General features: G+C 37.9%; 1 protein-coding gene across 2 annotated transcripts in view; it reads right to left on the bottom strand.

Moving 5' to 3' along the window:
* LOC117325572 overlaps nt 1-13,567 on the bottom strand; it is a 78,930-nt gene that overhangs the window by 51,678 nt on the left and 13,685 nt on the right. Inside the window, exon 1 of one of the 2 annotated variants that reach the window (XM_033881898.1) lies at nt 8,490-8,817. The exons of the other annotated variant lie outside the window; for it this stretch is intronic. The gene's annotated coding sequence lies outside the window, so the exon portion shown is untranslated. Of the gene's footprint in view, nt 1-8,489; nt 8,818-13,567 lie in introns of those variants that run through there. 2 annotated transcript variants of the gene reach the window in all.

Here is a 13,567-nt window from a genome sequence, read left to right as displayed (position 1 = left end):
ATTTACAGTGTCTAGGTAGCAAAATTGACTTCTCTTCTGTAATACTCTGGGTCCATTGACTTTGGTTCCATATACGGATGTATCGAGGAAGTATACTAATAGATCACCCTTTAAATAGAACACGATTTATCAGACAAACCAAGATGGGAAAACTAGACTTATTATGAAATTAGATTTTCATTAAAATCATTTGGAAAAATGATCCTATGAACAACATAAATTACGAATTTAATTAAATTCTTGAATACCGTATAGAACCTTGAATGACAGCTAATTACCGGGTACAAAAATGTCATTGATTAATTCGTGGTTAAGATTGGAATATGATTAGACTTAAAATAGTATTCTTTATGAAACTCTCTTAAAATATATTGATTAGAAATATCAAGGTAGTCGATCGTCACGCTAACCTGCTGTCAGGGCAGCGATACAATAAATGGAACTCTGTGTTACCTACAAATAACATTGAATGGAACTCTGTGTTACCTACAAATAACATTGAATGGAACTCTGTGTTACCTACAAATAACATTGAATGGAACTCTGTGTTACCAACAAATGACATTGAATGGAACTCTGTGTTACCAACAAATAACATTGAATGGAACTCTGTGTTACCTACAAATAACATTGAATGGAACTCTGTGTTACCTACAAATAACATTGAATGGAACTCTGTGTTACCTACAAATAACATTGAATGGAACTCTGTGTTACCTACAAATAACATTGAATGGAACTCTGTGTTACCTACAAATAACATTGAATGGAACTCTGTGTTACCAACAAATGACATTGAATGGAACTCTGTGTTACCAACAAATAACATTGAATGGAACTCTGTGTTACCTACAAATAACATTGAATGGAACTCTGTGTTACCTACAAATAACATTGAATGGAACTCTGTATTACCTACAAATAACATTGAATGGAACTCTGTGTTACCAACAAATAACATTGAATGGAACTTTATTTTACCTACAAATAACATTAAATGGAACTCTGTGTTATCAACAAATAACATTGAATGGAACTTTATGTTATCAACAAATAACATTGAATGGAACTTTATGTTATCAACAAATAACATTGAATGGAACTCTGTGTTACCAACAAATAACACTGAATGGAACTTGAGTTAGCAACAAATAACATTAAATGGAACTCTGTGTTACCAACAAATAACATTGAATGGAACTCTGTGTTACCAACAAATAACATTGAATGGAACTCTGTGTTACCAACAAATAACATTGAATGGAACTCTGAGTTACCAACAAATAACATTGAATGGAACTTGAGTTACCAACAAATAACATTAAATGGAACTCTGTGTTACCAACAAATAACATTGAATGGAACTTTATGTTATCAACAAATGACATTGAATGGAACTCTGTGTTACCAAAAAAATCCTATTGGATTTACAGGTGGAAACACAGTATTTCGTTTCCTTCAATTCATAAAGGAAAAGAAATACTGTGTTTCCACCTTTTAACCCAATAGGTGTTTTTGGTAACACAGATAATCTATGATATTCACATGAATTTTTTAAAGACAAACGACTCAAATTTAATAAATTAATCTAAATAAAAAATACCTCTCATTTTTTCTGTTATAATCGTAATTAAGATATTGACATACCCGTAATAATTAACTACCAATTTTCAACATACTAAAATCTCATTTCACTCGTAATATTCAGGATAAAAGAAGGTTTCATACATTTTTTCGTCACACATTATTTAGATGTATCTATAAAACATGATGACGTTTTTCTGATGAAATATCGTAGATCCCATACATTTAGAATACAGATTAAAGTCAGGGATGACATACTCATTGGTACTACAATTAAATCTGTAAAAAATCCCTTTTTATTTCTCATTGGTATAATTCATCTGCTCATTTCAAGATAGTCCTGTCACACACACCTATTGCACGACCAGTCCTGTCATACACACCTATTGCACGACCAGTCCTGTCATACACACACCTATTGCACGACCAGTCCAGTCATACACACCTATTGCACGACCAGTCCTGTCACACACACCTATTGCACGACCAGTCCAGTCATACACACCTATTGCACGACCAGTCCCAGTCCTCTCATACATACGCGCAAACACAAATGAATCCTAACCTCCACCCAGCCTTCATCAATATGCATGTATACATTTCCCCCATTATGTTGGACTCAAGTCGTGAATTATACACTAAAAGATTACAAACAGATTTTTATTTGATTAGCCAAAGTAACACCATTGTCGACTGGTCCGAGTACAGTGACCCAGTGTGATCCTAACTATTTATCCTTTACACAACCAGCTCTCACCATTGATCACGGACGCGTTGCGTGAGCACGAATTTGTGATTATTTGTATGTGGGGCCATTTACAAACTTTCATCTGTCTTTGTACAGACAACACGGAATGAACTTCCGGAAGCAGATCTATTACTATGTGGTAATGACGTTAACACGAATCTCAACGACCAAAACAAGACAGCAATCAGTGTGTTGTCTATTTTCATTTAGAAGTTCTGTTTGGATTAGAAGATTAAAATCCATAAATGCCTGCTGAAAGTTACAAGTGATGTAATGAACCTAGTAAAGGTTGTATCGTCCATGCTAAGTCGACAAACCACGTACAAACACAAAGATATTAAATTCGGTAAGGTTCACGAAGTCTGAAGCTACTTCCTAAAATAATATTTATCTTTTAAATATTAAAATATCGCATGCAATGTTTAAGGTAACTTCCGCCTAATGGAAAGGAGTATAGAAGCAAGGGTCCACGGGTATTACATCATACCACGGTCTCTTAATGTCCTATCAACAGCTATGGCCATTTATAGACGGCCGATTTGGCGGTTTTGCTTAATGTCCTATCAACAGCTTGAGCCATGGTCATTTAAAGACGGTAGATTTGGAGGTTTTGTTTAATATACTATCAACAGCTATGGCCATTTAAGAACAGCAGATTTGGAGGTAAACGCCTCGTTCAGTACGTAACACTCTGCAATAGTCGATCTAATAGGGTGTTATACTAGTCAAAATATCCTGATTTGGGGCATTCGCATTCGTCCTTGTTGCACACTATCAAAATCTAATTTACGATTTACTGTTTTTAAATTGTACCAAATTTAACGCGGCAGACTAAACCTGCCATCAGTAATGCCATGCTCGCTGATTATCAAATGTGCTTCAGAGGGAGCCCTCTCTTGGACGCTACATGTTGACATCATACTCTGGCAAAGGACCATTTGACAGCAACTATCGGCATATTTTTGCTACAGTGCCAAGTATTGTTATGATATATGTATTTGTAGGTAAAGACTACTGTCATTCATTTGATAATGAATCGTATTTCTTTTCCCGTTGCCCTAGTAACTAGTCGGTAAGTTCTGTCTCCAGACTTTGGATATCTTCAACTAGACTCTTAAATAGGTCAACATATTTTACAAACATAATTCTACAAAACTGCGAATAAAGATGAATTGAATTGTATTTTTAAGACATGAATATTTAAGGAAATACGAATTAATTACATGATTTAATTTTAGTATTATACAACTTTCTTACAATGTATACAGGTGTGAAACGTGAGGTTTAGTGTAAATTTGTGGTTTTGTGACGTGTATGATTTCGTTTTGTGACGTGATGATTTCGTTTTGTGACGTGTATGATTTCGCTTTGTGAGGTGTATGATTTCGTTTTGTGAAGTGTATGATTTCGTTTTGTGAAGTTTATGATTTCGTTTTGTGAAGTGTATGATTTCGTTTTGTGAAGTGTATGATTTCGTTTTGTGAAGTGTATAAATTCGTTTTGTGACGTGTATGATTTCGTTTTGTGAAGTGTATGATTTCGTTTTGTGAAGTGTATGAATTCGTTTTGTGACGTGTATGATTTCGTTATATAGCGTGTATGATTTCGTTATATGACGTGTATGATTTCGTTATATGGCGTGTATGATTTCGTTATATGGCGTGTATGATTTCGTTATATGACGTGTATGATTTCGTTTTATGATGGTTGAGATAATGTTGTGGTAAGAAAAAATTTGTAGCAAGTACAGTTTTGATAATCAATATTTATTTATTGTCCTTGCTTTTAGAGAGACTTGTATTTCAATTCACTCGAGGCGTGTCTTCCAGTGTAAAGGCAATACATTGTTTATTATGCAGAATACACAGAATTTCAAACAAAATTACCGTTTGCATGTTCTTTTAGTTCAAATCGTTTAAATTAGATATTTTCTCGACCTCTTTCTTTCTTTGAAGCTTAAAAGTGTTCATTCTTTGGTGTTGAAAGCATCCTTTTATGGCAGAGTATTTTTTCTTCCATGTTTCAAATATGACATATGCAGGTCGCCGCATGCTTCTCGTCTGGTTGCACTCGCGGGAAAAGACTAAAAACTTCTGCCGAAAGAAAGGCTACCAATAAGGGCGACACAATAGGGGTGATCGCGAGCAGGCGACACGCTGATTAGACAGCTCTGCACGTGATCAACCTGCTTTAGTAAAATGGAATGGTTTTGTAATACATGTTACGGTTTTGATCACAGACACGAATTTCTAACTCAGAGTCCATATATGATATATACAGACCAACTTCCCAATACCGATCCTTCTCAAAACCGACAACCTGTTGAAGCGATGTGCTTATTCGATTCATCTTTATCATACATGTAGTAATAAACAAGAGGCACAGAGGTCCTGTATCGATCACCTGGATATTTTAGTAATTACGGCAAAACCATTTAAGTCGTATTTCAAATATTTCCTACTTTGTAGCTGCCTCTCCCAACAATGGTTCAAACCAAAATCCTGTCATTCGAAAAGAAGCAGAAGGATTTAAAAACTAATTGCTATATTTCCCCTATGGTGCCCCGCCCCTCCGGTCCAAACATATACTTATTTTGGGTCAGGTGATCAAAAGGCTCCCAAGTTCAAGTTCAAGTTCATTTATTACTTTGAGCTATACCGCTCATCAGTTGTGCATATATACAGTGCAATATAACATTTAATATATAAACAACAACACACACGCACCACTATCACACCTACAGTACGCCTAGAAGTGTAGAGAGATATCTAGCACTGCATATAATAATAACTATTTTGTGATTAATAAACTCTCAAGACGTTAGCTTAATTTAATGCAATATCACGTCTTCTATTAGCAATTTTTATACCAATACCGACCCAACTGAATTGTTTTGTCTTGGGACAATTAGTACGAACACCTACGACTAGAAGGCATAATGATTTAATTGTGTACTTGTATAATCAACACGGTCAAAATGAAACCAAATCATCGAAGCCATACTTTGTGTCCACCCCAGTAACTCCAGAACGGGTAATCCTTGCAGCGGACAAATTCACACACGATGAGGAAGTTAATAGTTGATCAGGCTTCATTTTGAAATGTAATATCGATGTCCTGAATAAAGCCGGTATGAACTGGTTAAAATTCAAAGTATTGTTCTTATTTTATTTGTAAAACTGCTTAAGTTTGCAATGAAATAAATGCCTCTTATCGTGCCCCATAAGTACATGTACAAGTGTAACGACAGGCAGGCTACTGTTTATCGCCGATAACAACATTGTGAAATGATATATATAATACACGTTTACAATCAGTATCTGGACCTTATTTAGATTTTTTATAGATAATGCATACTATGGATTCATTTCATTAACTTCCATAATATTAACATTATTTTACATACAAAACGTCATCCGATCAATTTTATTTCGAGATCCTAACCGGTCAAAATGGATCACATTACAAACGAATCCTCTCTAAAGCGGCCACCATATATTCATGAAAAGAACATGATCGGTTTAAAGAAGAAGTTTCATTATATGTGTCAAGGGTAGTAACTACTCATACCAGTTCAAATAGATATAAAATTGTTTATTTTTGAAATGCGGACTCGGTATTCTCGCTTGACAACATGATACATTAACATTCTTCGTTTTCATCTTTAAACCTTATTTTACGTTAAATGAAAAAAAAAGGTCTTGTCACAGCAGACAGTCAACATGGCGGTGTATGATTTCATCGTAGACGGGCCACCATCTCAGTATAATATACACGTGAACTCGGTTCGTAAATTATTAGCTACCCATTGGCGAACTGGCTCCCATCCACATATGTTGACAAGTGAATGTCTTTATTATTATTAGTCTTAAATCTACCTTGTTTTTTCCCCGAATTATTTGTTTCATAACTTGTAGAATACTTGGCTAATTACAACTTTTTGACTAGTGCCGTGACCAGGCCTCGAACTCACAATCTACGGCACCCAATCGCCTAGCCAGAAATACCCACAGCTTATAAAAATATAAAAAGAACGTTTCAATGGTGCAGTGATGGTCGGCCCGATATCCTGACATGATCATAGTGGAAGTAGTCTACATCACAATATATATATAACATCAAATACACGGTCTGGACACCCTATATAGAACATGGCCACATGGACTGGACATCATATATATATATAACACTGACCACACGGACTGGACATCATATATATAACACTGACCACACGGACTGGACATACTCTATAGAACATGACCACACGGACTGGGCACCTTACGAGGGCTGATTGATATGTTGTGAGCCTCGTATTGAAGGAGGTACTCAATGATGTTCTTTTTAAGTCCTACTATTCTCTGACTATATAGGGCCGTGTACTCAAGGACTGGTCTCATTTGTTTAGTTTATATTGACGAGGCAGCACTCTAAAGTAAACAAGGCAAGTGGCTTTTACAAAATGGACAAAATCGGTTAGGGTTAGGATGAAAGAGTCTGCCATTGACATGGCTGCCATTCACGATTGTGGCTTTAAATTGATAGAGCATCCGCCTAATTCACCTGATCTCGCTCCATCAGACTTTCGTCTATTTCCAAAACTGAAAACAGTTTTTTTCAGGCATCCAAACCATAACCCTAATCCTAGCCCTAGCCCTATCGTGCAGTGGGTGACTTTCTGAACACGCTGACCACACGGATTGGACGCCATTTATAGAATATGACCACACGGATTGGACGTCATTTATAGAATATGACCACACGGACTGGACGTCATTTACATAACGCTGACCACACGGATTGGACGTCATTTATAGAATATGACGGCACAGATTGGACGTCATTTATAGAATATGACCACACGGACGGGACGTCATTTATAGAATATGACCACACGGACTGGACGTCATTTATAGAATATGACGGCACAGATTGGACGTCATTTATAGAATATGACCACACGGACTGGACGTCATTTATAGAATATGACCACACGGACTGGACGTCATTTATAGAATATGACCACACGGATTGGACGTCATTTATAGAATATGACCACACGGACTGGACGTCATTTACATAACGCTGACCACACAGATTGGACGTCATTTATAGAATATGACCACACGGACTGGACGTCATTTATAGAATATGACCACACGGACTGGACGTCATTTATAGAATATGACCACATGGATTGGACGTCATTTATAGAATATGACCACACGGACTGGACGTCATTTACAGAATATGACCACACGGACTGGACGTCCTTTATATAACGCTGACCACACTGACTGGCCGTCCTTTACATAACTCTGACCACACTGACAGGACGTCCTTTATATAACGCTGACCACACGGACTGGACGTCCTTTATATAACGCTGATCACACGGACTGGCCGTCCTTTATATAACGCTGAATCGGACTGGCCGTCCCATACGTCACATTGAGTGTAACAGATGCGATGCTTTATGACGCTGTTTACACTAATATACTAAATCTTTATAGGAATTGATTAACTTAATGAAGCAGGTATTGTCCTGTACTTGTCTTCGTTATTGATGTTACAATGTAATCACTCGTTAATATTACGATAATTAGTGTTTACAATAGAAATTAAATAAAGTGACCTTGATATACGCCCAAGTCCGACAGTCGACATCCGAAATATTGGTAGACACAAGTGCGTAAATGAACAAAAATTTACTGATCAATATGAATAAGACCCCTTAGATCATATTAAGTTCACTTGGGAGACAGGTGTTATGTTCTGCACGTGAAGTCATTCTAATATCAGGCGTAAACGTTTATGGACAAACAGCTGACACGAGACAGATGTCGTTTATAACATCGACAGCTCAAACTACCACATAATAACATCGATTCCGCAAGGTGCTAGAATTCAAATTCTCTTTGCTCGGCAGATATAAATAAATTAACATTTCCTTATCGAACACGGAACAGGTAGACCTTGACGACATGACCCGACAGGTTGTCATACACATTAAACGCGCCTTAAACAATACAACATGCTCTCTCGTCTGTCGGACTAAAATAAAATATTACTACATGTTAGAGAGGCGTCAAAGTCACATCTACAACTTATCCTGTCCGATCAATATCTACCTGAACAGGTGTGTATCGATTAGACTTACCTGTGTTTTCAGAAAGTACCAGATCCATCAGTACCAATTTACAGTAGTGTCGTAAGTTACAACCTCCTCTTAGTCACACGATCAAAGTCAGGAATTCACACTAAACGTCCCACTGCAAACACAGCCTAAACTGAAACCAACATCTGCACGTGGCTGCTGATTGACAGGTTTATATATATAAGTGGCTTAAGTAGTACTTAGGTCGTGTGAACCAATACTCCATCAGTGGAGTAAATGGTGTGGTACTGCCCCGACACTAGTACCGGGGTAGACACCGCTGTACCAGCACGGCTCCTCCCCTGTTAATGAAATCATATTTCAATGGCAGATTCATACCATGAACATCGATACACGACCAAGCGGCGTCTTCATCCTCCTACTCTATATTTTCAATTCAGAAAACAATACGTTTTATTGAATTGCCTGTCGACAGCGGTAACTCGAGTAGGGGGCAGTATCGATGCCACGCAGGGGCAGTGGGACAGAGGAGCAGACACTTCGATTTTATATAGGATTTAATCTTGATGCATGTCGAACACACGAATTCAAATTCCATCCAAGTATGCGTCAAGTATCTGAGCCAATTATAACTCAGCAATAAGTATACTATTTCAGTCCCAGTCGTAAGATCTGAAGTCTTCTTCAGGAAAAAACCCTTAACTGTGAGATACATAACAAGAATAAAAAGAGGCACGTCGCTGCTCTGATTTATTACACGTCATTTCACACTAATTGTTGAACATTTGACCTTGTAACCAAAATGTAGAATGTAGATAAAGCTAATTGATAAGAAACAAACTTGGATGTCCTTTAGTTCTATAAGCTAAATAGAAAATAGCACTCGGTACTTTGAAATATTTAGGACGAAAGTTTGATTGCTTAAACCTTATTAATGCGGACCAAGGTCAGTTATTGCGATTTCCCCTTTCTCCACAGTTAGCTGTTGGGGAAACACACCATGTGATGTCTAGGAGACGTTTTATTTTAACAGTATACCTCTAACCTTGAAACAGTGTAGGTCAGTATTTTAACATACGTCTTTGACCTTCAGTGAAAGACAAAGACAAAATATCAAGATTGGATTTTGAAACGTGAATATATCTGATGATGTACAAGTGATCTTGAGTGTGGTTAATACGAGTCATTTGAATAAACGTTATTTCTAGTTACGCTTCATGTCAGAAATCACGACTAAATGTCTGATGATTAATGAGAGTACAATTGAAGATTCATCTATACTCTTACTCTTGTTACTTTGAATGCTCGACTGTCCAATGTATATGATCAAAGATGACAGCCATTGTCTCGAACAAACCACATCCTCGAAACCATTACACCGAACAAGATTTGTATAAGAAATGATAAGTTGGAATTTATGGCATAAGAAAACCTCGAAATATTGAATGCAGGCAATTGTTTTTATTAAAAAAAAAATCTTCAGCAAAATCCTGAAAATCTCATAGCAATATACTGAAATATATGCTGCCCAATCCATGAAGTGTTGTTTAAATCTATATACCCTTCTGATTGATATCTAACATGACACAGGGTCATACAATTATTCAGCATTTGTTTCGAAGCCATCTATTCAAAACATTAAACTATATATTCGATTTTATCTATCACTTCTAGACATTGACCCTGGAATTGAATTATATCTGGTAACCTAAGGAGGACGGTTCTACATGTAGTTCTAAAACGTATAGAATATTAACGGAAAGTAATATTAACGGAAAGTAATATTACGGAATGTTTTGATATGACACCCACCAAGTATTTAACACCGTAACGTGGTATATAAAATATCCGACGGAATGTTTCGATATGACACCTATCAAGTCTTTAACACCGTAACGTGGTATATAAGATGTCTGACGGAATGTTTCCATATGACACCCACCAATCTTTAACACCGTAACGTGGTATATAAGATGTCTGACGGAATGTTTCCATATGACACCCACCAATCTTTAACACCGTAACGTGGTATATAAAATGTCCGACGGAATGTTTTGATATGACACCCACCAAGTCTTTAACACCGTAACGTGGTATATAAGATGTCTGACGGAATGTTTTGATATGACACCCACCAATCTTTAACACCGTAACGTGGTATATAAAATGTCCGACGGAATGTTTTGATATGACACCTATCAAGTCTTTAACACCGTAACGTGGTATATAAAATGTCCGACGGAATGTTTCGATATGGCACCTATCAAGTCTTTAACACCATAACGTGGTATATAAGATGTACGACGGAATGTTTCGATATGACACCCACCAATCTTTAACACCGTAACGTGGTATATAAAATGTCCGACGGAATGTTTCGATATGACACCTATCAAGTCTTTAACACCGTAACGTGGTATATAAGATGTCTGACGGAATGTTTCGATATGGCACCTATCAAGTCTTTAACACCATAACGTGGTATATAAGATGTCTGACGGAATGTTTCGATATGACACCCACCAAGTATTTAACACCGTAACGTGGTATATAAGATGTCTGACGGAATGTTTCGATATGGCACCTATCAAGTCTTTAACACCATAACGTGGTATATAAGATGTCCGACGGAATGTTTCGATATGACACCCACCAATCTTTAACACCGTAACGTGGTATATAAAATGTCCGACGGAATGTTTCGATATGACACCTATCAAGTCTTTAACACCGTAACGTGGTATATAAGATGTCTGACGGAATGTTTCGATATGACACCCACCAATCTTTAACACCGTAACGTGGTATATATGATGTATTATGGGTATATTGCCGATCCTGTTTTACTAACGTCCATTGTTACGTCACTCTGACGTAATTATCACGTCATTGATATGTTGACCTATATTTAGATGACAGGTGCCGCTACTGAAACAGAAGACGTTCATTATTCCGGGACGCATCACCTTATTATACTGTACTGCTACAGTCACCTGTATATCATCATTTGATCCCGTTTTTATCTCCAATTTACGGTCTGGTGTAGACGTCGACTTTCTCTGGTTGTGTTAATACAGCAGCAAAGAAATGGAATGCTTCCTGAATAAAATCACGAGGACGACATTACACTCCCCAAAGTTCCACATGGATCTCCCGAAACCCTTTGCTGTAAGTGTCCTCGCTAGCAGTTCCATGCACAGGGACCTGAGAATTTGTTCCAAGATAAAAATTCGGTAAAAATGACAACCCCTGTGTGCCTTAGTCCTTATAATGAACACCAGTGGTGTCGTTTTTACCGAATTTTAATCTAGCCCCCAAAACGTCTAAAAATGTGCTATGCACACTAGGGAAGGTAAAAAAAACATGTAGACTGTAACAAATTCTAAGGTCCCTGTCGTTCCATTAACGAGATCGTGATATTGGGAACGAGCACTCTTATTGTCGAATCATCTGCTACTAAGTATATTGTGAAGATTAGCAAGACAAGTATAAATGAGATGTTGTATATTTTTATATTAGTGATTCTATACACTTAGTATATTCACGACATTTAATTATCGGGATGCATTATAAACACTCAAGATAACCCATTAACGTCTACGTTGTACAAAATATATCCTATATGGCATAATGTGTAATCTTATCAAATGTAGGATTGGTGTTGAGGAGATGTTAAGCTGGCTTGTCATACTTGAGAAAGCTATTCGGAGCTTTTATTGTCTGAGCCTACTGTTGATATCACCAATCCTCTTAAATTGTCGCTAAAGAACAGGACACTACAGAACAGGACACTTTAAAACAGGACACTACAGAACAGGACACTACAGAACTGGACGCTATAGAACAGGACACTACATAACTAGATACTACAGAACAGGACGCTACATAACAGGACACTATAGAACAGGACGCTACAGAACAGGACACTACAGAACAGGACGCTACAGAACAGGACATTACAGAACAGGACAATATAGAACAGGACATTACAGAACAGGACGCTACAGAAGAGGGCGCTATAGAGCAGGTCGCTACAGAACAGGACGCTACTGAACAGGACGCTACAGAACAGGACACTACAACACTACAGAACCGGACACTACAGAACTGGACACTACAGAATAGGACACTACAGAACAGGACACGACAGAACAGGACACTACAGAACCGGACACAACAGAACAGGACACTATAGAACAGGATGCTACAGAACAGGATGCTACAGAACAGGACACTACAACACTACAGAACCGGACACAACAGAACTGGACACTACAGAATAGGACACTACAGAACAGGACACGACAGAACAGGACACTACAGAACCGGACACAACAGAACTGGACACTACAGAATAGGACACTACAGAACAGGACACTACAGAACAGGGCACTACAGAACAGGACGCCGGGACACTACAGAACAGGACACTACAGAACAGACGCTACAGAACAGGACACAACGGAAAAGGACACTACAGAACAAGACACTACAGAACAGGACGCTACAGAACAGGACACTACAGAACAAGACACTACAGAACAGGACACTACAGAACAGGGCACTACAGAACAGGACGCAAGAACACTACAGAACAGGACACTACAGAACAAGACACTACAGAACAGGACACGACAGAACAGGGCACTACAGAACCGGACACAACAGAACTGGACACTACAGAACAGAACACTACAGAACAGGACACTACAGAACAGGACACAACAGAAAAGGACACTACAGAACAAGACACTACAGAACAGGACGCTACAGAACAGGACGCTACAGAACAGGACACTACAGAACAGGACACAACAGAAAAGGACACTACAGAACAAGACACTACAGAACAGGACGCTACAGAACAAGACACTACAGAACAGGACACTACAGAACAGGACACAACAGAAAAGGACACTACAGGAAAGGACACTACAGAACAAGAGACTACAGAACAGAACACTACAGAACAAGACAATACAGAACAAGACACTACAGAACAGGACACTACAAAACAAGACACTACAGAACAAGACACTACAGACCAAGACAATACAGAACAAGACACTACAGAACAGGACACTACAGAACAAGACACTGCAGAAAAGGACGCCAGGACA

Source organism: Pecten maximus, chromosome 4, assembly GCF_902652985.1.
Source record: "Pecten maximus chromosome 4, xPecMax1.1, whole genome shotgun sequence".
Taxonomy (NCBI): Eukaryota; Metazoa; Mollusca; class Bivalvia; order Pectinida; family Pectinidae; genus Pecten; species Pecten maximus.
Note: the sequence above shows the minus strand (reverse complement) of the source record. Positions and strands in the feature narration are given on the sequence as shown.